Source organism: Bubalus bubalis, chromosome 1 (genome assembly GCF_019923935.1).
Source record: "Bubalus bubalis isolate 160015118507 breed Murrah chromosome 1, NDDB_SH_1, whole genome shotgun sequence".
NCBI classification, from domain to species: Eukaryota; Metazoa; Chordata; class Mammalia; order Artiodactyla; family Bovidae; genus Bubalus; species Bubalus bubalis.
The window spans coordinates 4,043,866-4,067,626 of record NC_059157.1 but is presented as its reverse complement, the minus strand read 5'-3'; the positions used below and the strand labels follow the sequence as shown (position 1 = coordinate 4,067,626).

General features: G+C 39.6%; 1 protein-coding gene across 9 annotated transcripts in view; it reads left to right on the top strand.

The window, feature by feature from the left end:
* The window catches only part of THRB (thyroid hormone receptor beta), a 446,263-nt gene that overhangs the window by 97,227 nt on the left and 325,275 nt on the right, over positions 1-23,761 (top strand). The window contains exon 1 of one of the 9 annotated variants that reach the window (XM_006074106.4): positions 11,469-16,830. The exons of the other annotated variants lie outside the window; for them this stretch is intronic. The gene's annotated coding sequence lies outside the window, so the exon portion shown is untranslated. Of the gene's footprint in view, positions 1-11,468; positions 16,831-23,761 lie in introns of those variants that run through there. 9 annotated transcript variants of the gene reach the window in all.

The following is a 23,761-nucleotide window of genomic DNA, read 5'->3' as shown; positions in this document are numbered from 1 at the left end:
CCATCTCATCCTCTGTCATCCCCTTCTCCTCCTGCCTTTGATATTTCCCAACATCAGGGTCTTTTCAAATGAGTCAGTTCTTCACATCAGGTGGCCAAAATATTGGAGTTTCAGCTTCAACATCAGTCCTTCCAATGAATATTCAGGACTGATTCCCTTTATGATGGACTGGTTGGATGTCCTTGCTGTCCAAGGGACTCTCAAGAGTCTTCTCCAACACCACAGTTCAAAAGCATCAATTCTTTGGTGCTCAGCTTTCTTTATAGTCCAACTCTCACATCCACACATGACTACTGGAAAAACCAAAGCCTTGACTAGATGGACCTTGTTGGTAAAGTAATGTCTTTGCTTTTTAATATGCTGTCTAGGTTGGTCATAGCTTTTCTTCCAAGGAGCAAACATCTTTTAATTTCATGGCTGCAGATACTATCTGCACTGATTTTGGAGCCCCCAGAAATACAGCCTCTCATTGTTTCCATTGTTTCCCCATCTATTTGCCATGAATTGATGGGACCAGATGCCATGATCTTAGTTTTCTGAATGTTGCATTTTAAGCCAACTTTTTAACTCTCCTCTTTCACTTTCATCAAGAGGCTCTTTAGGGACATTCTATTGAGGCTTTTCCTTTGTAGTTTTCCTACTGCCACAGTAAAATTTGAGAAAATTGTCTCTCATTCGGAGAGCAGATAACTATTCATCTAATTTTCTCCTAGTTGTTTTTAATCCATCTGTACTTTTATTTTGATATACAAAGAGAAGTTGAGATAATAACTTTTTCCTAATTCCTAAATAATTATCTCACAATCCAATTTTTTGAATAATCAATCTCTTTATTGTCTATCTGTCTTTATCACTTTTTAAGATTCACCTGTAAACTGGAGTCTGTTTGGAGGACAATTTATTATACTCCACTCATCCATTTTTGGCCAATATAAGAGATTTGTATTAAAGCTTTAAGATATATTTTATTATCTGGGCAGATCGGGACGTGATGCCATCATTTATCTCTAATCAGGGAAGCCTGTTGCTTATATCCAATGCAGTCGGTGCATGTTATGAAAGCAAACAGGCTAACACACTGATTGTCTTGCCAAAAGTTTATGTCAGCATTTCCTTCTATAAATAAGCACATCTATTTTTGAGTCATTTGATGGAGTACTCTCTGTGTATACAGTTTTCATCCTTCTCTGCCCTGCTTCTACGCTATCCTTGAGCTCATTGGCAGAAGATACAATGTATTTAGAAGTATCCTTGATACTTTGAAACGACTTGACCAATACTCTTTCAGCAGGCTGGTTTTCTCCTCCTCAGCCACAGAAATGGACCAGCTGCTACTCAAGGAGTCAGATCCCAGATCCCTGCTTTGTGATGTGTCTATTTAAATCAGGATTTCTCAGCCTCAGCACCATTGAGATTTTGGGTAAAAGTGTCTCTGTTGTGTCCTATACACCGTGGAACCTTCCTCTGCTCCACATGTGGAGAACAAAAATATTCCCAGATGTTGACAAATATTTCCTCTGGGACAGAAGTGCCTGAGTTGAGAATTATTCATTTAGCTCAAAATATTTAGGTGGCATGCGGCATAATAAATGTATTAACCTTTTATCCATGTATGATCATTCTTTGGTAATCTTCGTAATACAGTCAGGTGGAACCTAGAGCAGTCTAATGAACCGCAAAATGGCTCACCGTCATTAGGCTTAAAAAAAATCACCCCGAGGGCATTCTGCTTGTCCATGTGACTTAAACGTGACCCTAGAAAGAAGAATGGCATTATGATTGCTCAAAATAAAACATCTCACAGATCTCTTTCGGCTCATCCCTCCCTGTCGATGGAGCCTGTACTGTTGGTAAATTCGAAACATTGTCAATTTGATAAGCATATTGGTATATGTAAATGAATGATGCCCTGCATTTGAATCCTATATTTTGACATTTGGAAAATGACCTGAACGCTCCATCCATAATTCTTTGACTCATCTTGCCTTTGATTTTAGCCTATAACCATGGCTGTCTGAGCTGGTTAGTTCAGAGGGGTTTTACAAGATGGTAATGAGGCCAATGTTGCAGTTTCAATTAGCTTCACAGAAGAAAAACCCAGCTTCACAGAAGCAGACTGAATTGCTAAGCCTGCCACCACTCAGCCAACAGCCAAAAGGAGGAGGAGAACAGACGGGGCTGCTGACTCAGCACTCCCAGGGCCATGTGGCCTGGACCAGCCAAGGTCACTACTCATTGATGGGCCATCCGTGTTGTATTCCTCCACCAATGCACAGCAGAAACACAAAATGAAGAGCACGCTGTAGACCAGAGCCGCTCTGACAGTCAGTGTGGATCATCGGCAAAGTCCTTTTTTATTCTAAATTTGGGCGAAATTAACAAATAGGACAGCTGCAGTTTTGGAAGGTGAACAACTCTTATTTTTGTTTTCAGATTTGCAGTTTTGGCCATATATTTGAAGTACATTTTATCCACTCATGAAATTATCTTCTCATCATTCACTTAGAGGGATAGATGATCACACACATAAATTTCCCTGCTGCTGTGTAACTATTAATAAAAATGGCTAACTGGCCATTTTTCATTGGAATGGGAAGACTTTTATAAGTATTGAAATGGAGATTAAATTTTGTTGCTATCGTTTAATTACTGAGTCGTGTCCAACTGTTTTGCAACCCCGTGGACTGTAGCCCACCAGGCTCCTCTATCCATGGGATTTTCCAGACAAGAATATTGGAATGGGTTACCATTTCCTTCTCCAGGGGATCTTCCCAGCCCAGGGATCAAACCCATGTCTCCTGCATTGGCCGGCGGATTCTTTACCATTGAACCACCATGGAAGCCCAGATAGAATTTTACTTGCATTTAATATGACTTTTGCATTGGCAAAGGGATATGAACAAGGATTCCTAGCACCAATATACCTAATATTAATTTTATATAAAAATTAATCTCCATGGCAACATGGCCCTCAGCATCTGCCCTTCATTCCAAAAGATTGGACTTCATTCTGCTTTTGAAATATTTGCATTGTTCCTACTAAACAGCCTGTAAAGTAATGGATGTAAATGACACCTGGTCAGTTTGGTTCCAGCATAAATGTTCATTTGCTTCTTTTCATTTTCTTCTGGTCTTTGATTCTGATCATACTTTCCAATCCCGGGCCACATTTTTCCTATAGGGAGCATCTGGAGCTTAATATTATTTATACAATGGTCCTTCTCACTGCTTCCTGAATTTTTCTTCTGGCTTTTCGAGAGAGCCATAGAAATTTTCAACAATGTAGGTAGATATTCTGGTGATGAGCAGATACTTAATTTCAAGCTCTTCCATTCAAAATGCATTCATCAAAATGCAATCAACTTTGATAGCCAATGGGAAAAATAGCTTTTAGGTGTTGATATTAACCTCACCTCAACAAAGGTCTGCTAAACATACTGACTCTCAAATGAATAGTGATGGACAAGCCAAACAGATCGAGCCTTGAGTGCAAGAATATCAACAGATGTTCCATGGATTGCTTGTTCCATGCTTTTTAAGTTTTAAGGTTTTTTTTTAATTGAAGTATAGTTGATTTATAATGCTGTATTAGTTTCAGGTGTACAACAAAATGATTAAGTTATATATATATTCATATATATATATGTATACACATGTATATATTGTTTTTCAGATTCTTTTCCACTATACATTATTAGAAGATGGAGATTCTAGTTCCTTGGGCTATACAGTAGGTCCTTGTTTATCTTTTTTGTATATAGTACATGTTAATCCCAAACTCCTGATTTATCCCTGTTCCCCTTTGGTACCCGTACGTTTTTCTTCAAAATCTGTGAATCATAGGAGCTTATGCCTTTTAAAAATTGATTTCTATGATTGCGGTGGCATGGATACCACATTCTCTGTTACCATTAGACTTGTATTCAAAATCTGTTGTTTTGAAATGCACGATGTTCTCCTCTTTCTAAGAATTTTAATATTTATTGAACATTTCTGGGCATCCTGCACTGTGCAAAGTGCTTTAATGAATTGTTTCATTTAATTTTTTTTTACCATGGTCTTATGGCATACACTAGATGCTATTTTTCTCATTGTACAGCTAAGGAACTTAATAGTAAATATTAGTCCGTGGCCCAAGAGCAGACAGCTAACACCAACATATGGCAAAACCAGAACTTGAATTTGATCTGTATGAATCCAGAGTCCACACTCTTAACTGCTATAGTACTCTGCTGCCCAGAAGTCATTATCACACAAAAAATGTATATTATTTTTAATTTCCAAGAATAATAATATAATTTTCTTTCTGTTATCATACTTGATTTAAAACAAATAAACATGATACCCAGATATCTTTTGTGTCACCTAAACCTGAATTCCTACAGATATTTTGTCTGTGCTAATTTAACTTGAAGTGGGGCATTCATTCCTCTGTTTCCCTTAAATGAGTCTTAAGTTTGTCGCTGGAGAGGGGTTCATATTTTGAATAATTGTATTTCACTCTCTGTGGCAATATGGTACTTAGAACATGTTCAATGATGTTTTAAAGAAAGCAATTTACACCACTTCCTTTAGAAGACTATAAATTAAAGAATGATATAAAGTGTCAAACCATAATTATATCGAGGGTTTTAGTAGCCTCATAAACCACAAGAACAGAAATACAAAGAAAATTTTTTTCAGCTGCTGCCAACAAAGTTTCATTTGCTGGTTCTATTTTTGCAGCATTGATGGAAGTAATACAGTTAGGTTGACATTTTTATAGAGGATGGTTTAATGTTCAAATAAGCTGTGTTGTTTCATCAGCTTTATTTTCTTTATGAATAAGCTTTTTTCCTTCTGTAATGATTTGAACTATGAAATGAAAATGTGTCTGGTGGGTTGGATTATGGCTCCAGAAGACACAGTTTAGCTGATAGAAAGGTCTTTGCCACAACCACAGTTGATGTTTATAAATACACATCCCTTCTCATTTTTAATGCTGTTTCTGTATTTCTTAATGAATCTAATCACAGAAAATGTGTCAGATGGAAATGAAAACTTGGTCTCAAACATATGCTTGGGTTTCTGTTAGCAGGAAACAAATGTCCAAATGCAATTGCAGACAGGCTCGCACACGTCCTTATACACACACTCAAGTTTGGATCCAAGTAGGAACCTGGGGACACGCAGGCACTCAGAGCCAGATACTAAACATATGTCGAAATTCGGTGTGATCACAACAGCAGAGTGGCACAATATTGTTTCATTCCATCTGATGCTGGGGGAGAAGCCAAGTGACAGCGAGTCATAAAACAAATGTCATTCTCCTTACGGATGCATGAGGTTTGAATAGTGGAGGAAATAATAGATCAGTGTGTTTCAGTGTGACTTTCTTGTCATTGGCAAATTGACAGATACAGTTCTGTTCTGTAAGAGAATGTAGGCTAACCTTTAATGGTTGAGATATGTGACATAAAATTGCTGATACTTGATATTTCTGTCCTATAGGACAAAATATATCTATCACACACCATAAAAAAATAGTATCTGCAAATTCATAGAGTTCAGTATGACAAAATAATATCTATTATGTTCCTTTCCCCCTCAATTTCTTTATGTGTTTTTTTAAAAAAAGATGACAGTGTTAACCATCTAAAAAGGCATAACTGAAAGATGGACCTTACTGATACAAATAACTTGTGTATGGGTCAAGTTTTTTTTTGCAACTTATGAGATATAATTAACATGCAGCACTGTAAAAGTTTAAGAGGTACACAGAATAATTGACCTGCCTACATCATGAAATAGTTACTGCATTAAGATTAATCATCTTGTATAGACACAGAGTTAAGGAAAAAGAAAAAGGCACATTTTCCCTTGTGCTGAGAACTCCTAGGATTTACTGTTTTAACAATGTTCATGTATAATGCATGGCAGTGTTAATTATATCATTAATCTTACAGCTGGAAGTTTTTACATTTTGACTGCCTTCTTTGCTATACAAAGATATCACATTATTATTGACTGTTCCTCCACACTGTACATTTCATCCCCAGGACTGATTAATTTTGTAACTGGAAGTTTGTTTCTCTGAATTCCCTTTACCTATTTCATTCATCCCCACAGCACTGTCCTCTATGGCAACCACATGTTTGTTCTTGGTATCCGTGATTCTGTTTCAATTTTATTATGTTTTTTCATTTGTTTGGTTTTTGTTCACTTGTTATACAGATTCTCTATGTAAGTGAAATCAGGGTATTTGTCTCTCTGACTTATTTCACTTAGCATAATACCCTCTAGGCCCACCCATGTTGTCTCAAATGAGAGAATTTCATTTTTATGACTGAGTAATACCCCACTGTCTGTGTATGCTACATCTTTTTTACCCATTTGTCCCTCAGTGGGCCCTTAGGTTGATTCTGTATCTTGACTATTATGAATAGTGCTGCAATGAACGTAGTGATGCATATATTTTTCCCAAATTAGTGTTCTTGTTTTCTTTGGCCACATACCCAGAAGTGGAATTTCTGGATCATATAGTAGCTCTATTTTTAGTTTTTTGAGGAACTTCTGTATCATTTTCCACAGCAGCTACACTAACATTTCCACCAACCGTGCATGAGGGTTTCTTGTTCCCCACATCCTCACCAACACTTGTTATTTGTGGTCCTTTTGATGATACGAAATCTGCCGGATGTGAGGCGATGTCTCACTGGGGTTTTTATTTGCATTTCCCTGATGATTCCCTGATGATTCTTGCTTCTTTTCATGTGCTTGTTGGCTATCTATATGTATTCTTCGGAAAAAATGTCTATTCAAGTCCACTGCCCATTTTTAATCAGGTTGCTTGTTTTTTTGATGTTGAGTTGTATGAATTTTTGTATATTTTGGATAATAACCCCTTATCAGATGTTTATAAACATCTTCTCCCATTCAGTAGGTGAATTATAGAACTATTTGTTCTAGTTCTGTGCAAAATACCATTGGTATTTTGATAGGGATTGCATTGAATCTTCAGATTGCCTTGTGTAGTATGGTCATTTTAATAATATCAATTCTTCCATCTGTGAGAATGGAAAATCTCCCCATCTGTTTGTCTCATCTTTAATTTCTTTCACCAATATCTTAAGGTTTTCCGAGTATAGGTCTTTTATCTCCTTGGTTAGAGTTATTCCTAGGTTGTTTATTCTTTTTGATGCAATTGTACATGGGATTGCTTTCTTAATATTTTTAATATATAGAAATGCATCAGATTTCTGTATTCATTTTGTATCCTACAACTATATTGAATTCATTTATTAGTTCTAATAGTTTTTTGGTGGTGTATTTAGTATTTTCTATATATAGTATCATGTCATTTGCAAACAGTGACAATTTTGCTTCTTCCTTTCCAACTTGGATTCCTTTTTCTTTTTCTTGTCTGATTGCTGTGGCTACGACTTCCAATATCATGTTGAATAAAAGTGGCAGGAGCGGGTATCCTTGTCTGTTACTGAATTTAAAGGAAAAGATTTCAGCTTTTCACTGTTGAGTGTGATGTTGGCTATAGGTTTGTCATATATGATCTTTATTATATTGAGAGATGTTCCCTCTACATCCACTTTATAAAAAGTTTTTATCATCAATGGATGTTGATGTTTCTGCGTCTACTGAAAAGTTTTTCAAGACATTTTTATCCATGAATTCCCTTATAAAAGCCAAAGTTAGAATAGTTATTCATCACTAGCACATGTCACAAAAAATGAGAATTAAAATTCTTTCAGACCTTTCTCCTTTGAGACGTTTGGCTAATGGGCAAAATGTAATCCCAGGGAAAAGTAAACAGGGGCCAAATGATAACTCCTTGAAAAAATTCTATATCATGTTAATAAGTTACAGGTAGATGAAATGCTCTGTAAATTCATGGGACGGACATGCCATTGAAATTATTCAGCCCAACAGTTCTCTGCTATCCAGTGAGAGGGCCCAGCTCCATGTGGATCGGTTACCATAAGCAGTGAGGTATGTTTTATGCCGTTTGTGTCTAGTACTCAAAGTACTAAAGTTAACAAATTATTTTTTCTTTTATAAATTAGAATAGATTTGAAATTATCCTTCTCAAAATGCCACACTAACTGAATAGCATTTCAAATCGGAAAGAAGTATACCTTCAGAGAGTAGGTCTAGTGCTACATATGTGTCCCTTGGAGATACCCATGGAATACAAGATATTTTCTTGTGTGAAAATAGAGGTGATGTTTCCTAGCAGAAAAAGTTTACAATCTGCCCATCTAGATACCTCCTTCAAACTTTTCTATGATCAGTAGAGATGACTAAATTCATAAGCAGAAGGTTACTGGTGTTCATGGAATCAGCAAAGGGCCATAATCTTCCAAGGCATTTCTCCAGGACATGGAGAAGCCTGAGGAAATGACTAACACGCTGTTTTACATTTTTCATAGCTGACTGCCTAGAGCTCTTGGATTCTGTCTCCTTCCTACGAGGAGAGCCCAACACCCACCCGCTGCCAAAGTTTGTTTTCTCTGAGCTCAGTTTATCTAAAGTGGCCATGCTCCAGGAGTTGACCTTTTCTTTCTTTGGATGTGCTAATATCATGGATTAAGCTCCGTGGTTGGTCTCAGTCCAGTGGCTATTCCCATAAACCCAAGGAACTGTTAATTAATTCAGTGCTTGCGGGAGAACCTTATTCCTTTATCTGCAAGCTGTTATTTGGAGGGGTGGGGACCCTCCACCATTGTTCCCATTTACCAAGAGACTTAAATCTAAATCTGACTCTAACTGTTAATGTTCTTGTTGCTGTCACTATGCAATTGTGATACCTCTCTATATTATTTAGTGGGGCAAGTTGACACCGTATCTCATTCTCATGATCTTCATTTTATGTAACTTCTTTTATCACTTAAAATTTGTATAAATTTATCATCTTAGCAGCTGTAAACTATTCTAGGGATAGAAGGTATGATCATTCCCATTTTGTTTCTTTTACAATACAGGAAAATCCTAGTAAAGGTAACACCAAAACCTTATTAATCAACATAGTAGGTTGAAAAATCCCAAGTAAAATGCCAGTGGATTCAGTCAGGTAAACCTTGAACACAACAACAAGCTATACCCAGAGGAGCTGGTTCTTAGGAACACGAGAAATTTTACTAATAGAGAAATTTGTTATGAAATTCATGGTATCAATAGACTAAATGAGAAAAAAAATGTTATTACCTCTATAGATGCTCTCCAAAGTGCTTGATTTAATATATGTTATTGATGAAAACTCTTAATGAAACAGAGAAGGCTAATTATGTAAAATTATAAAGATTATTTGAAACAAAGATTAACTATTTCATTTAATCTTTGTATTTACTTGCAAAATTCTGTACATATTTTCATTAAAATGAGAAACAAGAAAGTTTTAAATTTATTATTTTTTCAATAAAATTAGGTAAAGGGATCAGAAAGGGGAAGTTAAATAAGTCCCTATTTGTCTATATTATAATTTTAGGAGAATCAACTGAAACAAACAAAGTATCGGAACTATAAAAAATTCAGTATGGGAACTATTTAGAAAATATACACAAAAATACAGAGTACTTATTTGCCTTAATCAATGTAAAAGTAAGGAAGAAATCACTGTAGCAACCCTAAAACAGAAAATTACTAGAAATAAATATAAAAAGGAATTTATTAGGACATATTGAAAAATTATAAAATAATTTGGAAGAAGATGAGATTTAACCGGGAAACATTCTATACCCCCTTGGCAAAAAGAATCAATATTTTAAAACTTAAATTCTCCCCAAAGTAACACAACATTATAATGCAACTGCAGTCAGAATCACTGAAGGCTTTTTCAGCTATATGATAAAATGATTTTTAAATTTATGTTGAATAAAATAAAAACAAAAGTAACAAATAAGTCATTTAAAAATCAGTGTCTCCAAAGTTTAAGAACAATTATATTAAAAGAGAAAATCTGATCAAGCTTTTGTATCCAATATAAAAATTTTTGCAATGGAATAGAAACCACAAACAATGTTAAAAGGTTATAAATGTGATGGGAAAACATCCGCAAGACAAGATTTCTTTAATATACAAAGGTATCTTACAAATAGGAAAGAGAAGGAAAAAGACAAGCATTCCTATGGAAGCCACAGGATCAAGGGCCAGCAAACCTTTGCCGTAAGAGACAGACAGTCATTTCTTGGCTCTGCAGGCACCACGGCCTCTTTTGCAGCTACTCAGTCTCTCCTTGAGGCACAGAAGTAGCCACAGACAGAGTGTACACAGATAGGGATGACTGTGTCCCCAAGAACTTTATCTACGATAATGGGAAGTGGGGTGCAGTTGGCCCACAGGGTAGTACTGTGCCAACTCGTGCAGCAGGCCTTTTGCAACTTGTTTCCTGCTGTATTCGAGATACACCTAGAAGCTTCTAGATACATCTAGAAGCAAGTATGGTATGTGCAAGATGTTCGGCCAACACGTGGTGCACAAATAGAAAGAGGACAACACACAAAATCAACAGTAAAATAATACAGAATTGTTCAAACTGACATAATGAAAGAAAGGCAAATTAAAATTATGGCATATTTTCTTACTCTCAGATACACTGGCTTGGTTTGTTTCTCTTAAGCAGTAATTCTTAAGTTTGGCAACAATATGCATGCTAAATCACGTCAGTCGTGTCCGACTCTGTGACTCTATGGACTGTAGCCCATCAGGCCCCTCTGTCCATGGAACTCTCCAGGCAAGAATACTGGAGTGGGTGGCCATGCCCTTCCCCAGGGGATCTGCCCAACCCAGGAGGGATCAAACCTGCATCTCTTATGTCTCCTGCATTAGCAGGCAAGTTCTTTACCACTAGCGCCACCTGTGGAGAAGGCAATGGCACCCCACTCCAGTACCCTTGCCTGGAAAATCCCATGGACAGAGGAGCCTGGTAGGCTGCAGTCCATGGGGTCGCTGAGGGTGGGACACGACTGAGCAACTTCACTTTCACTTTTCACTTTCATGCATTGGAGAAAGAAATGGCAACCCACTGTAGTGTTCTTGCCTGGAGAATCCCAGGGACGGGGGAGCCTGGTGGGCTGCCGTCTATGGGGTCGCACAGAGTCGGACACGACTGAAGCAACTTAGCAGCAGCAGCAGCAGCAGCAGCAGCGCCGCCTGGGAAGCAGGTTTTTGCTATCCTCGTGTGCTGCTAGTAGGTTTGTTTGGTTTTTTTTTGCTCTTATCTTTCGTTACATATACAGAGAAAAGTATAGAAAGTAATAGAAGAGTAGACGAGTATCTGTATATTCACTCACTCCCTAGATCAGCAGTTCTCAAATTATTTGATCTCATTTATAAAAATTATTGAGAACCACAAAGAACTTTTGTTTGTTAATGTTTATAATGTTTACCACATTTAGAAATTAAAACAAAATTTTAAATATTTAATTCATTTAATATAGCAATAATAAAATCTTTATGTGGTAACATAAAAAAATACATTTCTTGACAGTACAATTTTCAAAGTCAAAAAAAAAAGCAATATTGAGAAGAGTGATGCTATTTTACACTTTGGCAGATCTTTTTAATCACTGGCTGGAAAGAAGTCAGCTAGATCCTCATATCTGCTTTTGAATTCATTCTGTTGTGGTGTTTTTTATTGTTGAAGTATATGAAGAAAATCAGTCCTCAAGCAGTTATGTAGTTAGAAAAGGGAAACATTTTAATAGGCTGGTAACTGAAAATTCTACTGGATATTACACCAACATTCAACAAATGGTAGCTGCAGTGAGTAACCTGAAACCCTGTCACTGAACTTTTCAGACTCTGTGACATTAAAATCCACTCATTTACCCTGCACTTTGAGTGGATCTTCCACTCATGCATGATTTTTTTAATATCATGCGCTGACTGAAGCCTGGCGTGCTGCAGTCCGTGGGGTTGCAAAGAGTTGGACACGACTGAGCAACTGAACTGAGCTGAACTGAGCGTTTGGAAAATGCTTTCCTGATGGAGTAGTGTAGGCTTTCCTGATGTGCACATGTTACATTATACAATATTTAAGAACCCACCTGCCAATGCACGAAACACAAGAGACATGGGTTCAATCCCTGGGTCAGGGAGATCCCCTGGAGTGGGAAGCAGCAACCCATTCCAATGTTCTTGCCTGGAAAATTCCATGGACAGAGGAGCCTGGCAGGCTACAGTCCATGGGGCCGCAAAGAGTCGGACACGGCTAAGCGGCTGAGCACTCCTTGTATCACATCTCCACTGACCTCAGAAAAGTCTTTAACAGTTAGGCATCTGCCACGCCCACGTGGTAGATATAAGTTTTCTAAAATTCTAATTTTCATTTGCAAGCTCTAATTTTGTCATGGGCAATGACTATTACCGGTTGTTTTCTTGGAAGTGACAGGCGGTTCAGCCGAGTCTGAATAACCGTAATTGGGCTCTCACGCATTCTTTCAAGAAAAATGATGTTCTGTGGAGAAAAGCAGGTAGTTCGGTTCACAATTCAGATGATCACACAAGTACTTTTCCCTGAAGGCAACAATCAAGCATCGAGCAAGAGTGCTGTGGGCATATTTGCTTTTCTGTTACTCAGCTCATTACTGAAAAAGCATTCATAAGGTGGGATTTAATGAAAAGAAATGTTACTGCTTCAGCAAGGAGCTGTTTGAGTAAACCTGGCTTATCTCATTTTGCCTGGCGTTTCTGCAAGTGCCCGGGGTGAGGAACGCAGCCCCCCACTCGCCTCGTTGGCTCCGACAGCTCGGTCTGTGCTGACTCCACAGGTTTTACGCTGATAGTGAACCGTCAGTGGAGATGCCAGCACCCGGGAAAAGACAGATCAGGTCTCGGTATTAATATGAAAATTATTTTGACCTCAAGGACATCCTGCAGTAAACTTGGGGCCCCCAGAGGTCCTCAGACTCACTTTGAGAACTGTGCCCCAGATTGGGCATATGTTGATATTGACTTTGTTTTCTTCAAACCTGTTTATTAAGAAAATAAAATATTATAGATCCTAATAAAATCCCTACCTCTCTTCTCCCCCCCCATGTTGAAGTTAGTGTACCCTTTCTGCAGGAGGTTTCGTAATTCCCCTGTGTGTGTGAACACAACAGTATCTCTTTATAGTTCTTTCTTATTTTACAAAAGTAATTTCATTCCGTATGTATGCTTTTACCAAGATTTTTTTCATTCAATATTATGCCGTTTTGTTTTTGAGAGAGATCTCTGTTGATGTAACCTAGTTCATATGTTTTACCTCATGTATTTTTCTCTCTTTATTCCTGTACTGATGTAGCCTTAGACTATTTTCAGCTTTTTGCTATTAGGAATATTCCCTTAAGCAAGAGTCACTTTAGGTTGTAGACCATGACATGGAATTCCTAGATTCAGAAGCATGCACACAGTCAGTTTTCCATTTCTATATTCCTAAATTTTCTCTAGTACAGCGATACCAATTTACAACCTAATGTGGTTCTTGGTTTTGCATTAAAAAAATTACTGATTTGGCTATGTAGGGTCTTAGTTGTGGCATTTGTGATCTAGTTCCCTAACCAGGAATCAAACATGGGCCCCTTGCATTGGGCGTGTGGAGTCTTAACCCCTGGACCACCAGCGAGGTCTTCTAAGGAGGCTGTTCACTGGTCTTCTCATTCTGGGAGCAGTTTGGCGATGTATGTCAGATACCTCAGGAGAAAACATAAGTTTTGAACCAGAAATTTCAATTCTAATAATTGGCCATTAGGGATCAATGCAAGGATTTTTTTTTTCTTTTACAAAGTTGCTTGTTGTATTGTTATTTGTAGAGGGGGAAATCTGGACAACAGCGTCTAGAGGATCAATATGTACTCGCTGCTATATGTGGAATGGATAACCAGCAAAGACCTGCTGTAGCGCAGAGAACTCTGCTCAGAATGTCATGTGGCAGCCTGGATGGGAGGGGAGGTTGGGGGAGAATGGACACATGTATATGTATGGCTGAATCCCTTTGCTGTCCACCTGAAACTCTCACAGCAATGTGAATTGGCTATACTGTAAAATAAAAAGTTTTTTTTTTAACATAGGTGATTAGTTACATATATTGTAATACCTTTGTATGAACTATGATGTTATTTATGTCCTAATTTTGTTTAATATTATTTTATATCATTTTCTTTATCAAAACGGGCAATAGGAGTACAGTTAATTTTTATTTTCTTTTTTTGCGTGTATTTTTATTGGTATTTTTGAAGAAACAGAAAGCAAGGAAGGAAGAGCAGACCATAGGTTAGCAAATAAATCTTAAAACTTTATCCCAAGCTAAGTGTCAGGTCAGGCCAAAAAAGTAGAACGTGTCCCAAACTTGACACTGAAGAGTTGTCATTTGAGAGCTTGTTGCAACCCTCAGAGGTTTTGATTCTGTGGGAGCAGGGATCAAGGAGACCCTGAAATACATAGACCTCACACCTTAAGAAATACTCATTTAGAAACTGTAGCTAATTTGATCGGATGAGCCCACATTCATGAAAAATCAGGAGTCTTGTCATTTTCAAATTCCTGCAGGAAGAGAACAGCAGTGTCTGGGGACAGTTCTGGTGGGGCCTCCCTCTTCTCACACAGGCCTGGAGCCAAAGGCTGGAGGCTGGGCAACCACATCCTGAAAGCCTGCCCTTGGCATTCTTTGCTTTCTCCAGGCTGTTGGCAGCCTGCCCGACACAGACAAGGTCACGCCTGCAGGTGCTGGCCCCAGGTGCTCGGCCTCTGTTCTCTCCCATCCCTCCTGCCTGTTCTCTGGCACCTGGGTCGCTTTCTCTGCTGAGCTAAGCTTCACAACTTTGAGCATTAGAAGATACAAATTCCTGGCCCCCAACCCCCGTGCTTCAGATGCCATAGGTCTGTGCAGGGCCCAGGAATATGCACTTGTAAGAAGCTGCCAAGTGATACTGAAGCTGCTGGCCCTGGAATGCACTGAGGTCAGGCCATCAGGGACTCCAGGGGCTGAACGATCAAACCTTAGTCATTCGAGTTCCTATCAGATGGCCATTCGGAAATGCAGGCATGGATGCAGTAGTAGTAACAGCATTCCTAGTGGTGGTAACAAGTAGAAAAGTAGCAATCATGAAAATAGTAACATTAGTAATAACAAAAATAAATGAGAACCATTTGTCTTCCCGTGTCTTGACAAAAGTCTTGAACATGGTCTTAGCAGAATAGGGACGAGATTTCCAATGCAAGAAATGTTATGAAATCACTCATTTAAAAAATATGTCTGGTGGTCCAATGGCTAAGAATCTGCCTTGCAATGCAGGAGGAGACATGGGTTCGATCCCTGATTGGGGAGCTAAGAGCCCACCTGCCAGAAAACCAAAACTTAAAACAGAAACAATATTGTAACAAATTCAATAAGGACTTTAAAAATGGTCCACACCAAAAGAGAAATCTTTAAAAAAAAAAGTCTCTTTAAATGGATATGTTATATTTCCAGTGAAAGCAAGGTCTTGAAAAACATACCAGGCCTTATGGTCCAGAAAAAGCTGTTTCTTTTCCTCCTGCAGGGTATTATTTATCTTTGGCTAATAGATTCAGTCAAGCCATTTTTATAGCCTCATATGCTATCAAAAAAAGTGTTTTTATTGCTCAATCTAACTACCCCCTTTCTCAACCTATTGCATTAATCCTGCCTTTGTAAGCCAAGTATAAACTAAAGTCTAGATAAAAGGGATTTTTTTTTAAATCCATTTGTGTTTTTCCTTTTTGTGTTAAATTATGAATACGGTAATTGGCAGTTAATGAGATGTAAGTGCGGTAGCCTCGGACACTTTGGGTTACGCAGGCCTCTGCACCATTTTCCTCTGGCCCTCATTTCCCAAACCCCAGACCTATAATTATGCCAAAATTTATCCAAGCCAGAAAATATTTTGTTTTTCCTTGTTGCTACCTACAGACCATAAAGTTATGGAAAGCAGACATGCAAAACTAATTTTAACCCCTCAGTGAAAATTCTGAGAGGCAACTCAATAAGATATAATTAAAGGTGTATGAATCATAGATGTCAGAATCTCTGAGATGTCTAGAAAGCATCTGATTCAGCTGTTTGGCTGAATGTATCAACCCCATTTTGCAGATAAGTTAGCCAAGGCTCAAACAATTAAAATACAGATGAAGCTCAGACTTGAACTGAAGATCTATCTGATCCTAAAACTTGTGCCATGTCGAAAGGGGCGTGGCAGCTGTTCTTTGCCACTCTGAAGGGTTTTCTTTCACTGCAGCCTACCTTGAACTCTTTTTTTTAAAATAGGCTTGTAAAGTTGCATCAAATATTTGATTCATGCAGTATCTTCCAATGACCGTGTCCTTGCATGAGATATTTTGATATACTAAATTTATACATACACCTGAGTGAGGAAGATACGTGCATTCTCTTTGTGTAAAAAAGTCCAGGTCTCATGTTTACATTGAAAATGTCAATCTTCATTTCTACTCAAGTGCTAATCTTTCTAAAAATGTCCCTGACATTGAAGGACAGCCAAAAGGCAGTAACTTATTAGAACCTTGGGTTCAGATTACAAATGTGTCTGGCAAGCTCTGTGTTAAAGTTCAGATTATCTCAGAATTATTTTAAATATTTGTGCAGGAACACTGATTAGTTTCCTAACGCGTTGCCTCATAACCATCCACCAACAACCAGCTTGGTCTCCAATCGCTAACTCCAAGGGCTCGAGTCAGTTCTCAGCAGAGCTAATTGTTTCAGCGTTTGGAAGTCATATGATGTCTTTACACTAGGACTTGGAAGCGTTGACTCAGAAAAGGAATTTGACATCTATTTTCACTTTGTTCTTTGCACAGGAGAGCTGAAAAGGAAGTTCTGATGAGGTAACGTCCTTCCCTACCCCTCCTTTTTTGTAGTTACTATTTCCTGATGATTTACCTTGAAACTGGAGACGAGAGTGTGACGTCGGGGAGAGAATGCCAGTGTGGGAGTCAGGGTACCTGGGATTGCGTTCTGGCTCTTTCAACTCAGGATCTTAGGCAAGTCATGGATTTTCTCTGGGCATTGGTTTCTATAAATGCAGAAGTGACACAGGTCACTGTTAAGCTGTGAGTTCAGCCAAGAGAAGTCAAACCAGCTCTCAGACCACAGATCCAGCGATGGGTTAGGCAGACCCCCGCCTCCTTTCTTGCTTATCTTTTGGCAAGACTGGCTTCGTGGGCAGCAGCCAGGCAGTGATCCTGCGCTCTGCGGGACTCCATGCCTGGTCCAGAGCCTTTCTGTCACCATCTTAAAAGTCTTACTCATTTATGAACAAGTACCCTGCATTTTCATTTTTCTATGAATCAGACAAATCACGTCTCTGGCTCTGCCTTTTGGAAATACATTTCTTGCCAGGTGTCTACCAGTTGAAAAAGAAAAAAGAGTCATTAACATCAAATTTGCCACTTTCGCCACCATTATTTCTTTTGGGTGGGGCTTCCCTAGTGGCTCAGATGGTAAAGAATCTGCCTGCATTGCAGGAGCCACAAGAGACACTGGTCAAGATCCCTGGGTCGGGAAGATCCCCTGGAGGAAGGCATGACAACCTAATCCAGTATTCTTGCCTGGAAAATCTCATGGACAGAGGAGTCTGGCAGGCTACAGTCCTTGGGATTGCAAAGAGCTGGACACGACTGAGTAAAGATAATAATAATATCTTTTGGGTAGACTGGGAGAGTAAAGTATTGGCAAAAATATAGATGTGATTGTTTGGTTATTTTCAGTGATCTGAGGTTTGTTGAAGGGTGTTTTTCTTTTTAATTTTAAAAAAAATAAAAAAAGATTATTGAAGTATAGTCAGTTTACAGTGTTTCGGTGCGAGGTGCTGCAGACATATGTCGTTTCCCAGATTCCTTTTCATTATAGGTTATCAGAAGATACTATAGTTCCCTGTGATATGCAGTAGGTCCTTGTTGTTTGTCTATTTTATGTATAGCAGTGCTATGATCTGAGTGATCGTCTAAATTTTCCTTCTTCCGTTCCTCCTTGCCCTGGTTCAATCCTGCTAGAGCCAGGCAGTCAGTTGTAGGACAATGTAGAAGACCCTGGACAGACTAGGGAGGAGGCTTCTTTTCCACCAGCAGTGACTTTATCTGATCAAGTGAGCTTCTCTCCGCTTTGAGGCTAGGCCAGCCACCTCGCAGCGGAAGAGGTCAATTCTAGGTGAAAAGGGGCCACTGTGTGTGGTGACGTGTGCACGCATGCAGGGCCACCTCGATTGCACGTGTTAGCACTAATGAAAATGACTCTGTTATTGCAAAAAAAATGCAAATTATTTGTTTACTCATCACTGCATGCCAGAGATGAAAGAGCAAAGCGGACAAAGGGAGTGCTTCTAGGTACTCAGTGAGCACGGGATGGTTTACGCTAGGAGCCTACTTTCAGAAGCTTGGAGGCCTCCGAGCAACCACACAGGCAATGGACATATCACAGCCCTGATAATACCCTTCTTTGATGGGCCACTCCAGAGTGTGTTCATTCAAAGCTTTGAAAACACCAAACCAATCTTCAAACACTCCTTTTTTCTTTTACAAATGCAGTGTTCATAAACTTCCAAGGGGCTGTCTTTTTCCCCTCAGTTCATAAAAGTTTTCTTCTACTTACTTAAAACTTGATAGTAGCAGACTTTTAATTATATTAACAATATCTGAATGTTTTAAAGTATTTAGTCTTTTCCCTTCATAAAACTAAATTTAAGTGACAGTCTGTATGGTGAGTTCTAACTGCTGTCTGACTTTTGACTGAGATATTGGAAAATGTGTCATTTTTATTCTTTAAATCACATAAACCAGTATTTTGATGCACAACTGTGCTTAAAAAACAGGGTAGAAAGAATTGGTCAGTTTCTAAAGGGAACACAATTGGCCACTCAACATTTTTCTATTTGGTATTGATAACCAGCAAAGCAATAGTCCCAGCTTGCATTTTTGGGTCCCTGTATTCAACTGAGTCAATGTATTCAATGCAAAGAAAGGCAATGCCAAAGAATGCTCAAACTACCGTACAACTGCACTCATCTCACACACTAGTAAAGTAATGCTCAAAATTCTCCAAGCCAGGCTTCAGCAATATGTGAACCCTGAAATTCCTGATGTTCAAGCTGGTTTTAGAAAAGGCAGAGGAACCAGAGATCAAATTGCCAACATCCGCTGGATCATAGAAAAAGCAAGAGAGTTCCAGAAAAACATCTATTTCTGCTTTATTGACTATGCCAAAGCCTTTGACTGTGTGGATCACAATAAACTGTGGAAAATTCTGAAAGAGATGGGAATACCAGACCACCTGACCTGCCTCTTGAGAAATCTGTATGCAGGTCAGGAAGCAACAGTTAGAACTGGACATGGAACAACAGACTGGTTCCAAATAGGAAAATGAGTTCATCAAGGCTGTATATTGTCACCCTGTTTATTTAACTTATATGCAGAGTACATCATGAGAAACACTGGACTGGAAGAAACACAAGCTGGAATCAAGACTGCCGGGAGAAATATCAATAACCTCAGATATGCAGATGACACCACCCTTATCGCAGAAAGTGAAGAGGAACTCAAAAGCCTCTTGATGAAGGTGAAAGTGGAGAGTGAAAAAGTTGGCTTAAAGCTCAACATTCAGAAAACAAAGATGATGGCATCCGGTCCCACCACTTCATGGGAAATAGATGGGGAAACAGTGGAAACAGTGTCAGACTTTATTTTTCTGGGCTCCAAAATCACTACAGATGGTGACTGCAGCCATGAAATTAAAAGACGCTTACTCCTTGGAAGGAAAGTTATGACCAACCTAGATAGCATATTCAAAAGCAGAGACATTACTTTGCCAACAAAGGTTCATCTAGTCAAGGCTATGGTTTTTCCTGTGGTCATGTATGGATGTGAGAGTTGGACTGTGAAGAAGGCTGAGCGCCAAAGAATTGATGCCTTTGAACTGTGGTGTTGGAGAAGACTCTTGAGAGTCCCTTGGACTGCAAGGAGATCCAACCAGTCCATTCTGAAAGAGATCAGCCCTGGGATTTCTTTGGAAGGAATGATGCTAAAGCTGAAACTCCAGTACTTTGGCCACCTCATGCAAAGAGTTGACTCATTGGAAAAGACTCTGATGCTAGGAGGGATTGGGGGCAGGAGGAGAAGGGGATGACAGAGGATGAGATGGCTGGATGGCATCACTGACTCGATGGACGTGAGTCTGAGTGAACTCTGGGAGTTGGTGATGGACAGGGAGGCCTGGCATGCTGCGATTCATGGGGTCGCAAAGAGTCGGACATGACTGAGCAACTGATCTGATCTGATCTGATTCAATGCACTGAAGCAATCCGTGATAAATCATTTTGATGAAGTTAATTTATTTTTGATCTGTTGCTTGGGCTTTTGGTGTTTTATCCAAAAGGCTTTGTATACCCCCAGATAATGAAAATTTTCTCCTCTACTTTCTTCTAAGATTTTACAGTTTTAGCTTTTCGATTTAGGTCTGTAATCCACTTTGAGTTACAGTTTTTGTACACGGTGTGAGGAAAAAATCCAACTTCATTCTTTGGATGTGGATATGCTAAATGAGTTTTGACATAGCCTCCTCACTGGTGGCCGGTGACCATCTTGCTGAAAATCAGCTGTGTGATGAACTTCACGGGGCTTGGCATATGGGGCAGCTAATTCCAGAAAAGAATCACCAGCAAATTGCAGCTTCTTTCTGCTCTACCCCAGTGAACCCATATTCTGGCTGGAAGCCCAAACATACACCTGGGACCCCCAGAGAACACCATTACACAGTCTCTGGTCTGAGATTTCCCTGCTGGGGGGCACTTAGGAGTCAGGGGAAGAGTGATAGCCACCCATCACGAAAGGTGTCTGAAGGAGCTGAGTCATTTTGCACGCTGAGCCGCACAAATACACGCCAGGCGCAGGCGTGCCCTGTCCAGCAGGAAGCGCCAGGCACACCCCTTCCGGTCAGGAAAGGCTGTGCTGCCATCTGAGGAGGTTTCATTGCCTTGTGCTCCTTCCTGTGTGAATGAGAGAAGTCCCCTTCCTGACAGCTGTGAGGCAGCCATGGTTTCCTGGAGGGTTATGAAAATGTGTTATCTAGAAACGCTTAAGCAAAGAGTAGACAGGTCCCTGGTGGTCCAGTGGTTAGGACTCAGAGCTTTCAGGGCTGTGGCCCCAGTTCAATCCCTGGTTGGGGAACTAAGACCCTGCAAGCTGTACCACCGGAAAAAAAGAAAAAGTAGGCAAATCACCCCTCTGGAAGCCCCTCGAGTCAAATAGTGCCCAACGCAGAGGGGAGTATCGCCCATCCCAGAGTTCTGTGCTGCTCGGAGGGTGGCAGGCAGGATGGAGAACGGTCCCACCAACAGGAAGGAAAACGTCCCGCAGTCGGGCCACCGACGGCGAGCCCACGTTTAGGAGCGAGTCATGTTCCTTCCTTCTCTTCAGCTCGACGGGTACTGATGCTCAGGCACAGAGGTTCATCTTTCCCAAACAGCCTCTGCATGCTTGTTTAGGAAGGGAACGTACCTGGCAAGGGTCTTACTTCGTCCTCAGCTTTAGGCGGGCATGTTCATGCGTGCTTTCGGGGACTGTGTTAAACTTCCATCACTTCCCAGGAATCCTCCCAGGCAAATCCCATTTTATCCCAAGAAGGCAGCAAAGATTCCCATAGAGCTGGGTCCATATTATACAGTCAGGGTAATTTGCAGTGAAGTATTTAAATTCTTTGAGCCTCATCCTCCTCTTTAAATTATAGGAATATAAAAATCTTGATTCATGGTCATTATTGGATAAACTGAAATAACGTGTAAAATCTCTGGCCCACATTGTGAGTTATATACTTTATTCCTTTCTCCCTTTCAATACCAAAGATAAAATGGGCCTCCCGTTTCAAAACTCATATTTTGGGCCTTCAATCCAAAGAATTAAAAGGACTGTCAGCCAAAATGGAAGTTGGGTTTATGTGTCGACATGTCAGATCTCTCTCCTTTATCCTTCTTTTCCTTCAGTGATCTTAAAGCCTACAGGACTTTGCTTCACGGGGTCTTCCTGAACCTTAAGAAAAACATTATTACTATCCATAACTTTGGTGATCTGTTGGCATTTCAGAGAACTACCCAGTGATTTAAAATAACAAATATATTTTTTCTTTGGTCTGAATATGCAAAGGTGAAATGCAACTGCCTGACCTAAGGTATTTGGTCAGCTTAAGCACTGAGATGTATGACCTTGATGAGTACTAGCTTTCAACTGGTGACCCAGAGCTTGTTTATGCAGGTATTTGTTGGCCACAAAGCTGAAACCAAGCCCAAGTTTCCCTGTTGGTTTTTGTTTTTGGTGGAGGGCGGTGGGTTCATTGTTCAGCAGGAATACTTGTTTGTCAGTGGGAGGGAACATTTCTCATGACAAGGATGTCAGGTCTGGCACAGGGGAGGTTGTTCTAAACAGGCATGGGATCTGGTTCTTCAGGTGACCTTGGGTGTTTAATCCTCCCAAGTGCTTCCTTGTTTTTCTGCATGATCTGGAGGTCCTGGTCTTTTGTTCCATTGCCACCCTGTAACGTCCTAAAGGTCATCTGTAGGATAGCAGACACGAGGCATTTCGTTCCAGGAACAGTGTAGACATTCAAGTCGTGGTGTCTCTAGTATTTGTATTTCTGTGTAATTCAGCCCAGTTGTTCTCTGCAAAACACTCATGTTTCCCTAAGGACGATGTGTCAGAAATTGGGAACAATGTAAGAACTCGGAATGAGTACGCATCCAAAGAAACAGTAATCCAGTAACAAATTTAGCATTTGTTTTCATTAGGCCACATTATCACATATGTCTTTTCTTAAAACTTTGTGCATATAAGTAGAGATTATGGAAAAGTAGAATAAACTACTTATTTTTCCCATGAAGAGAGGGCAGGGGTATACATAAATTCCCAGTAGTACATGCTCCAAACCTCTGAAAGTCCTTTCTGGAATTTGGCCTGGTATATATAAATGTAGACATATGAGTACAAATGCTACTCATATAACTATAAATATGTCAAGCCTAAACTATTTGATTCTGCAGTGCAGTCAGTTATAACTTACAACATTTAAATACACTCCCTATTTCTACTGGAGTTCAGAGCATCCCCCTGAAAAATGTAGAACTTTGCTTTATAATAGGAAAAAAAGGCCATAGAGAGTTATTTGAGGATGATTTACAATTGAATATAACTTTAACATTTTTAGGTAGAGAAAGTCCATCATGTTACTTTAGATTCAATTCAGAATTTTCATCTGGAAAAAAAATTAGCCAAATCCTTAATAATTCAGAAAAATAAAAAATACTACATATTTTTCTAAGACTTGGAAGAAATAAAAGGGGGGTTTCCGGGTTAAATAAAATCTAATGTGTGGTTGTAAGAATCAAATAAAAAGATTCACCGAAAAAAATGCTTTGGAAATGGCAACATACTCAAGCAGGATAGCAGGAGGTTTCCACTGAGAGCCTAGTGCTAAGGAGTCTGGCTTTGTGACTACATTCCTTATGTCTCAGTTCCAGCATGACTGCTCGTGTGTGAATTAGTCTCTGTGTCCCAGTCTCCACATCTGTTAAAATAGGGATCTCAGTAATTCTCATCAGCACATGTACAATTTTCAGGGTGATGCCTGGCTATTCAGTTCAGTTCAGTCGCTCAATCGTGTCCAGCTCTTTCTTTGCAACCCCATGAATCGCAGCACGCCAGGCCTCCCTGTCCATCACCAACTCCTGGAGTTCACTCAGACTCACGTCCATCGAGTCGGTGATGCCATCCAGCCATC